The following is a 9,735-nucleotide window of genomic DNA, read 5'->3' on the forward strand; positions in this document are numbered from 1 at the left end:
AAGTCAGAACTGAGCTGCAGCAGTCAGCAGCTGATTATGGAGAGGATTGTGTCTAACCAGATGTGTCTAACCAGGTGGGAGCCCTGTGTAAGAACAGCCTGCTTACCCAAAACAGGCTTTCCTCTCTGAAAGGCCCGGTCATCTTTTCATCAATTTTCATCAATACCATTCTAAACAAGACAAGCTTTGAAAACTAAGATTGTTTCCAAAAATTTATATATATGCACCTATACATGTATATCTATCTTTCACAACTCTAGTATCTTATTACCACAAGTGACTGCTTCCCCATACCATCCTAGAGGACTTATACAAGCATGACGTGATTGCTTGATCTTGCTAGTTCTCCATGACTTTGGGAGATCCAGTCTCCCTGACTGAAAATGATCTTTTCTGTGCACGGCAGGGAAGAGTTTTCTGACGGCTTGTATGCATATGGAGTCTCTGTCATCCAATAAATGTCATGGTTACTAATGTTTCCTTCAGTGGAGCAAATAACACCATCTCAGTCCTCTATCCAGCCAGGCACTTCCATGAAATTTGTAGGAATTCATTGCTCCTGCTGTGTCTGCCACTCTTCCATGTTTGCCTGCAAGGGGCCAAAGTTGTCAGGGGAATAGAGAGACACACGCATTCACCCTCTTGCACTCCCAGACAGCTTGATCACATAGTCCTGGTCTCCTGGGGAAACCAGACAGAAGCAGATAATCATCTCCTCATTGTACGTCTCCAAGAGTAAAATTATCCCCTGTAGGAGAGATCACTTCTTGTGTGGGTAGATTTCCCTGCCTGGGGAGTGCTCATACACTAAAAACATGAGATGAAGAGTATCATGTGTGCTCTGGATCCAAGGCAGAGATGACGCTTGTTTTGAGGCTGACAGCTTGTTTGCACGCAGATCACTCTAGGAGATTTCCCCTGAGTTTCCTTTGAAGAAGCTAAACAAAACCTCATAGGAAAAATTACTGAGAATTGCCTGCTTATCTACCTGATTTACAGCTGATACTGAAAGGTATAGTCAAGAGCTCATCTGCAATCCAAATGTTCCCAACAGAGACACCTCTCTGTCCCCTTTGGCATGGGACAACTCTGATGCCAGAAGGAAAAAAAAATCGAGACCAAAGTTACTAGCAAGGGCATACATCATAAAAGAATATCCCCTCATCTTTTCATTCATTTCCTTGTTCATGTTTTCTCCTGGCTTTGAACTGGAGTTTCTCAGAGACGTGCTTCATGTTGCTTCCAAATGTGCACAGGTGAAAGAGAGTAAGGAAGGAAAAGGAGATGATACAGGAGAAAATAAAAGAGGGCTTCCAACCCGCAAGTCCTCTCAAAGGACCCTGAGAGCCTTCTGCTGTGCTTATTCATGTGCAATATTTCCAGAGATGGTTACATCTTCAGCAGGAATAAATGAGTTAGAAATTGTCCTGGGGGCTGAGGGAATGTGGGAAATGTGTTAGGAAATAAAGGTACTAGCACAAGAGCAGAAGCTCTTTCCACAACACTGGGAGGGTATAAAGTGACCGAGCTGCACACCAAGGGTGCAGAAACAACAGCCTGAGGGCATCGGGTGAAGGAGGTCTGGTCCCAGGCTCACGTGGTGCCCCAGGCAAGGCCATGGCATGGTACATGTGTGGAGCAAAGACAGGGACAGGCAGGCATGAGAGGATGGGAACTCACCGGCCTCTGTCCCTTCATCTGCCTCCACCATGGAAAAGTCCCTTGTGCACCCCTGTCCGGTGAGATCCCCATTGACATAGGCTTCAAAGGGAGAGGAAGAGGAAGGAGGAGGGAAAGATTTAGACTGATTTGCTCAAAGCTCAGCTGAAATGGCTGAGTGGATGCCCTGGGTGGGAGGTGAGGAGACAGTGAGGACCCCCTCAGCAAAGAAGGTTTCAGTGCAGTAGGAGAAGCCTAGTCAGAGACCTAGGAGGGAGATGGAGGGAGGGGGAGGAGCATGTGGTAGAACAGAGTCCAGAGGGTCTGTAGGACAGCACACAGGCTGTGTCCCTGATCCTCTGCCATGGCTCTTTCCTCCAGTGACCAGCTCCCAGCTCAGTGTCCTTGAGGGCTGAGCTCAGTTCCCACGTGTTTAGGGCATAGGTGACCCTAGAGCTGCATCACCTTGGCTCAGGAAAAGGCTCTCGTTACCCCTGCTCCCTTTGTAGCTTACTTTCCTCCCAGGGGCTGACAGAGCTGCAAACATTTCCTCCTCAAAAATGAAAGGAAGAAGCCGTGAAGAGACCAAGCCCTGAAGGGAAATAATAAACAAACCCATGACAGCATCGCCTCTTTGATAAAACACTGGGAAGGTTTTGAGAGCTCCTCAGAGAAATGTGACTGGCCGCTAGCCGGAGCAAGAGCTCCCAGATCCCCTGTGCCCCCAGATTCCCACCTTGCTTCATTGGGGCTGGTCCTCCCCACCTGCCTCCATGACCCACAAGTATAAACGGGGCTGGGGGCTCTGCTAGGACTGAGATGGGAGGAGAGGAGAGGGAAGAACACTGAAGAGGAGGAAGAGGAAGAGTTCCTTAATGAAAGAGAGGAGCAGAACAAAACCTGGAAAACAAATTAATCACAGAGATGCCGAAATGCGGAAGAGGTGCATAAAAGGGCTGAGTGGAGAAGAGGTCATGGGAAGGGAAAATAACGAGCCACTTAACGAAAATGATTGAATAGCAAATGTTGTGTACAGGCTGTCTCCACCAGTCCATGACACTATCTTCAGCGTACACCTTCTCCCCGCCCGCCCAGGGGCAGGGTGGTGCCGCTGTCTCTACTTTAAAGGCACACAAAGGCTCGTGCCCAGACCAGTAAAGGGTCCTGGGCGTGGGAAAGCTCTGCGTTGCCACTTCTTACTTTCAGGTACCTGGCACGCACGCTGCAGGAGAGCCACAAGTGCCCTATGGCACAAATCAGGAGAGCCAGCCCTCCCAAAGCCAGCTCCCACCTCCTGCGACCAAGGGCGGTCCTCAAGCCTTTCCATTCTGTGTTATTCCCCCCTTGATTATAGATACGAAACATTACTTTTTTACCTGGTTCTACAAATCAAGAGAGACCCGAGCACCCTGGTTTTTTATTTGTTTAAATCCAGCTCCTCTCACTGAGAGTGGGATCCAAAGCTTTTAAGTCACTGAACAAAAATCAAGGAGAACTGTTGCTGCCCCCACCCCTTCAGGGCCAGGTACTCCCTTGTTTTGCTGCTTTCTGTCCCATGGATTTACCTCCCAGTAAACCCAGCCTGAAAAGGAGGGAAGGTGGGAGACCACCCAGGCAATAGCCTTGCCCTTGAGGCAATTAGGGATCCCACAGCCCTTCACAGGACCACTTAGGTTATGAGTCTCAGCAGGGCTGATACAAGAGCCAAGTTCTTCTGTCCAGGGATCCTCCAGATGTGCTGGAGCAGCACTGCGATTCCTAGAGGTCTGGGAGCTTCTGAGCTGGGATTTGCTGGGCTGTGTGTCTCCTGTGGACCAGGTGCCAGTACCTCTGTTCCCCTGGCTCAGGGCAGGTCTGTCAGCGTGGCTTCTCCTCTCACATCAGCTCCTTTCCTCCTGAAGGGCCAATACAGCTGTAAACATTTCCTCTGTGATCACAAGGTAAATGAGAGGAAAGGACTGAGACACGCAACAATTTGGCTGGAGATTACCTAAAGCAACACAGCAAGAAAGGGAAAGCAAAGTTAAAGGGCAACAGAAACTCTGCCCTTCTGTGCTGGGTGGAGTTCAGAGGTTGCGAGTGAGCCCAGGAGGTTTAAGTGAAAACGTAATTGTTTCAGGGACTGAGCTGATGCCAGCCAAGACACAAAATTCAACTATTACAAGTTGTCCCAGTGACTCATACCTGCGAGGTGAGTGTTACTTAGATATCAGCCATTCGAGTTAGTTACCCGTGCTCTGGGTTTGAGGATTCCGGCCAGGGACAGGGCACAGTCTTAATAAGAGCCTGACATGTGAAATGACATGTTTGTGTGACTGACGCCTGAGTATGCTCAGGTCAGATAGGACAGGGAAACCAGCCCGCCTCTTTGACTCAAACTATGTCTCTTTTACCTCCTATAGCCCAAGCTGAGCCTTGGCTGCTGCCTCTGGCAGGGAACGCCCATCTGAGGACATTCCCCAGGGATGGCAGCCGCAAACATGAGCATCTGGGGGTTCCCTACAAGGTTGTCCAGAAAGGTGTTGCTGTACTCGCAAGTACAACTTAGAAAAGTTGAAGATTTTCTGGGACAAGCCAAGCCTGCCTGGCAGGGAAGTTTTCTCCCAGCAAGAAAATTAGAGAAAGAAAAGTGTTAATTATGAGACAACATCAGTGTTTCCCCTTGGGACAGGGAATAAGTTTGCCCCTCCCAGGGTAAACCGACAAACTCCTTTCAGTTAGTATGTGAACGCAGTGTTACTCCTGCTCCTCAAGAGAGATGGTTTCAACTAACTCTGTCACAATTCAAACCAAACCAAGAAGAGTATCTGGGAGCTCAAAAGCCATTTCATCCCTGTGGTTTTTATTGCTCTTTGTTGCAGCATTCCTAAAGAGGGTAGGGAGGTGTAAGTGGCTGTTGTTGGAGACAGGGCACAGGGGCAGGCAGACCTTTCATCCGTTCCCTGTGTCTCTGAAGCCTCTATGGAAACGGGCTTCCTACCGCAAAGGAAACAGAAATATGGAGATTTGTCAAGTTTATGGATCTACCCAGGCTATAGTTCCCTGGGAAGGAATTCAGCTGCAGTTTAGTGATCTCCAGGGCTTGACCTAGTTGCACATACATAGGACACTGAAAGGTATCTACACGGGGTTTGGAGCTGTGGCACAGGGCCTGCAGGAGACCTCAGCCCTTCTGGAGTGGCAGCTAGAGCCAGGCAGGACTGCCCAGGGCATCTCAAACAGCTCCAGGACTCTACACTTAGGCATCTGAATTGAGACTGTAGTCAGCACAGTCAATGAAGCAACTCAGTTCTCCTTCGCAGGTGGACTCAGTGAAAGTTCGTGCTGTTGCTTGTTGCACTGAGCAGAGGTCTGGGCTCCCAGACTTCCCTCATCTGCTATTTGCCCCTCTTGCACTACATTTGTCTCACAGCCATGGGCTGCAGGGCTCAGATACAATCAGCTTCTGCACCCGTCCCCTGTGCTGGCTCTTCCAGAACTCTTACGCACTCATCCCTCCACCCTTTAGTCCCTGGAGGCAGCACAGAGGTCTTCTCAGTGTTTCACCTTTGTGTCTGGAGGCTGAAGACACCGTCAACTTTTTCTCGTGTCTGGAGGGACAAACACCATCCCACCATCAGGAACATTCGTCACTGTGGTGTGTTTTTCAAGCTCAGCTGCTCATCTGGGTAAGCAGAGCTGGGCTGCAGCGCCTAACGTCTGCTCAGCGCTTGGAGGGTCTGGACTAAGAGGCAGCAGACATGGGTGAGAGGTTTGGCAACAAGTCATTTTGTGACTCTGTGGCTCAGAGATAGAGGAGACTCTGTTATCATGCATTTCCACCAGGGACTGAGTGATGACTTTAAAGAGTTAGTGGTGTTCCAGGCACAGAGGAGTGGGTAAATGCTGAATGTCCCAGATTAGAAGAGGGTAAATCCTGTCAGCAGATATACACCTACTCTGCACTCACTACTTTTCCTGGAGCAAAAAGGTTTTTAGGATGACAAGACCTGAAGAGTCCCTCAGCTATCTCTGCCCCATCCCATTCTCGCACGTTACAATCACACTACATACAACAAGAGTCACAGGGCTCAGTAAGAATGGATCAAAAAAAGACCTCGGGGCAAAGAGGAGGGACACAAAGATGATCTGAGGGCTGGAGTACCTCTGCTATGAGGACAGGCTGAGAGAGTTGGGGTTGTTCAGCCTGGAGAAGAGAAGACTCCGGGGACACCTTTTAGCGGCCTTCCAGTACCTAAAGGGGGCCTACAAGAAAGCTGGAGAAGGACTTTCAACAAGGTAATGTAGTGATAGGATGAGGGCTAATGGCTTCAAACTAGAAGAGGGTAGATTTAGATTAGATATCAGGAATAAATTTTTCACTATGCGGGTGGTGAGACCCTGGCACAGATTCCCCAAGAAGTTGTGGATGCCCCATCTCTGGAAGCATTCAAGACCAGGCTGGATGGGGCTTTGAGCAACCTGGTCTAGTAGGAGGTCTAGAGGGAGTGGCAGGGGGATTGGAACAAGTTGGTCTTCAAGATCCCCTCCAACTCTAACCATTCTATGATTCTGTGATTCTGTGATTCTGTGATTCTATGATTCTATGATTCTATGATTCTACGGTTCTATGATTCTATGATTCTATTCAAGGGTGGTTACTAATTTCCATGCTCTTGACGCAACCTCCAGCTAAGAACTGTCATGCAGTTCACCAGACATGGAGAAAGTACAACCAAAAGAGAGATCACACCATGCTTGTCCCACCTCTGAGGCTTTTCCACCACTGGGACCTGGGAGTGGTGGCCCACGGGGACTGCACCAGGCTGCAGGAGCTGAGGGTGAGATTTTACATCCTGGCTGCATCCTCTAAACCCAGAGACAGAAATGGGGAGGTTAGCAAGCCAGAGCTGCTGCCAGCAAGCACAGTCTGCTCAGGCATCAACGGGGAAAGCTGAGCATGAGAAGGGAGAAACTGCAGCAGCTGAAGTGCAGTCACCATTGCAGCCAATGAGTGGTGGGGGGATAGGGGGAAGAAACCCCACAACAATTTAGACTCCTACACCACTGGCACCCAGGTTTCCCAAGATACTTTGTGCAAGTGCAGATACCTACTCAGGGGGATTTGCAAGCATATCTAGTGATAGGGCCACATTCCCATGGGCTCCGCAGGTGCAGAAATCTGGTTGGTGATATTTTCCACTTGCTTCCCCACAGGTAGCGCTGACATACCACTGGGTACCTTTCCTCGTAAGGGAAAGGATCCAAAATTGGCTGTCTTCCCATTCATGTTGATGTAACTTTTTATTAAGTGTTGTGTATGTTGGATTTCATAGCCTGCATAATTTCATGTCAAAAAGTTTCTCGGGTGCCTGTATATCTCATTCAATGCCCGCTCTGTGCAGCTGGCTTTACATCCAAAATACCAGACACCTCTGTACACCTACCTTTTGTAAAAAAAAAAAACCCAAACAAACAAACCCCAAACCCAAGGGGATGCAGGTACTGCAGGGCTGCGTGAAACTGTGGTAAATATGGGATCAAGGGTTTCATTCAGCGGTGCAACAGCTCTTGGGTTGGATGTGTTTCGGTAGCATATCTGCACAGACCTATCCAATGTGAATGTAGACTTTGAGACGTTCATGCAATCTGTGCTGTTTACCTGGCAGGGGGAGGGCTTTGATGCTAGCAGAGACATGCTGCTTTCAGCAAGCAAGACAATTTGATGTCAAGATGGGTTTATGGAGACCAGACACTGATTTTTTAAAATTCTGTAGAAATTTTAGGAGCAGCAGATCAAAACCAGATTTTTAGCCCTAAGCTTGTTACACAGTTTAACAAGGAAAGCCTAATTTTCATTCCTTCCTTAGGCTGCTGTTAGAAGGATGGAGGAAAACCTTAAATAGTCACCCCAATTTTGTAAAAAAAAAAAAATCTTTAAATGTTTCTTGACAAAAGTTTCAGTCCACCTCCACACCCTAATTTAATAATGGTAAATACAAGCCACACCATAAAACTTTGCTGGCAGAATACTTCAGCTGCTTCGTGAATGAAAATATTACCCTTTAAAATGATTGAGTCTTTCTCTCTGTGGCTTTCACACCTTCTTGCTATTGACTTTTCCTTTTCCTGTGTGGCTTTTTTATTATTATATGGCTAGATATGAAAATATTTTCAATCTGATAAGCCCATTTGGCTGTATAGTCATTGTCCATCCCCCTGGAGTGAATTGGTTGTGCTCACTTCTCCAGCCAAATTAACTTTTTGCAGCAGTGACAAGCCACATGACAGCAGCTGGGTCGCAGACACATTTGCCTGGTGTTCCTTGATGTCCTCCTCACATGCACAATGTGCACCGAGAGACAACCTCATGAGGGACAATGTTCCGGAGCTGGAGCTTGAAAGGAGAAGAATGAAGAGGAACCTCCTGCTCAACAAGTAGTCCGTGGTGCCTAGAAGTATTTTTATTATTCTTTACACAGTCAAGAATAAATAAGGTGGTTTAATTAGAATCATAAAATCGGTTGGAAAAGACCTTTAAAATCATCGAGTCTAAAACACATATGTCCAAGGCTCCTATAAGGCTACAGAAGATCCTAAAGAGTTCGCTGCCCACAAACTCAGAGGCCCTGGAGACACCAGGGCTGTGAGTGTGCTGGAATTGGGCAGTGGGCTAGGACTTCTTTCTGCCTTGAGATATAGGACGAGGACAAAGTCCTTGGCTGTGCAGCAGAGCCTGTTCAAGCATGACTTGAGCATGCAGAACTACCAAGGACTTAAAGGAGACAGCAGGAATACAACTTTCACTGCCTAGTCTTTGCCAATGTCCCTCAATAGAATTTAGTCCTGCATGTCCTTCACCCTCTTTCTAGGAGGGCAGGCAAGGAACTGTCCTCACTTGTAGGTGGTCATCCAAGTGCCAGCCTGTTCCTGCAACCCCAGCACCTACCACTGGCAGATGGAGAGATGAAACTCACTTTGGGATAGAAGAGCTGCACAAAGGGAGGCTGTACTATTCTCCCTCCTGCACCACAGTGCCCAGCAGTGTCGGCCCTTTGATTCATGATGCCCCTTTGCTCCCACAAAGATGAAGCAGAGCAGGGTCTGGAAGAGATCAGCACTTCACGGACAGACAAAGCAAACAGAGCTGGGAGAGCCTCCTGAGATACACGTCTCAAGGCACCAGGAGAATGGGGAACGAAAAGCAGGTTTCCCCAGGTCACAGATGGTGTGCCACCACATTGCAACACCCGCAGCAAAGAGCTTAGACCAGCTGAGAACCAAGAGGACCTGAATACTTGGCCACTTGCAGCCTGCCTTATAAATTTCAGAGGTTTTAAAGTCAGAAGGGACAATTCCTGTCAACTTGACCTTCTGTAATATAGAGGTCTGGGAATTTCCTCCAGTGGGACTTGCTCTTAAGAGTACAGCTTGCCATTTAACTGAGAGAGTTTTTTGCAACACAGCCAGTCTTAATTTGAAAACCTCACACAATAGAGAATCCACAACATCTTTTAACATTTTGTTCCAGTGACAAATTACTCTCCCTGTCAAGCATGAATAGTTTAAACCAAAGATTTATTTCTTCCTACAAAGTAAGTATATTTCAACAGCTTGACAGCTGGAGTTCATCTGACCTAAAACCCGGATGACTATATTTGGCCAGATGAGTCTTACCTCTCCAGCGACTCCAAAAACAAGGCATTAACTACAAAATGATTCATTGCCTTTGAAATTTAAGTGTGGAGAAAAAAGAAAAGAAAAAAAAAATCTTTTCGTTTGCATGGGCCTGCCAGCTGAATAACGCCCAGAAGCTCTCTCAAGGCAGCTACGTTGAAAACAAACAGAACAACAACTTGCAGCAACGTAAGGGTTCCTGCTGCCAGGGAAAATGCCATCTGCGGTTAACTCCCTCTTTCCCTCCTTATGCTTCAATAACACTTCTACAGCTCTTGAAATCTGGCACATCGAACTGTTCTGCGCATTGCCCTCCTTCCATGGTTAGGGCAGCAAAGACCTGCCCTAATTATGTCTCATATGGGCCAGACCCTTCTGGAAGGTGAAGCTAAGTTCTCCGCAGCTCCCCCTCTGCTGACA

Source organism: Larus michahellis, chromosome Z, assembly GCF_964199755.1.
Source record: "Larus michahellis chromosome Z, bLarMic1.1, whole genome shotgun sequence".
In the NCBI taxonomy this organism is placed as follows: Eukaryota; Metazoa; Chordata; class Aves; order Charadriiformes; family Laridae; genus Larus; species Larus michahellis.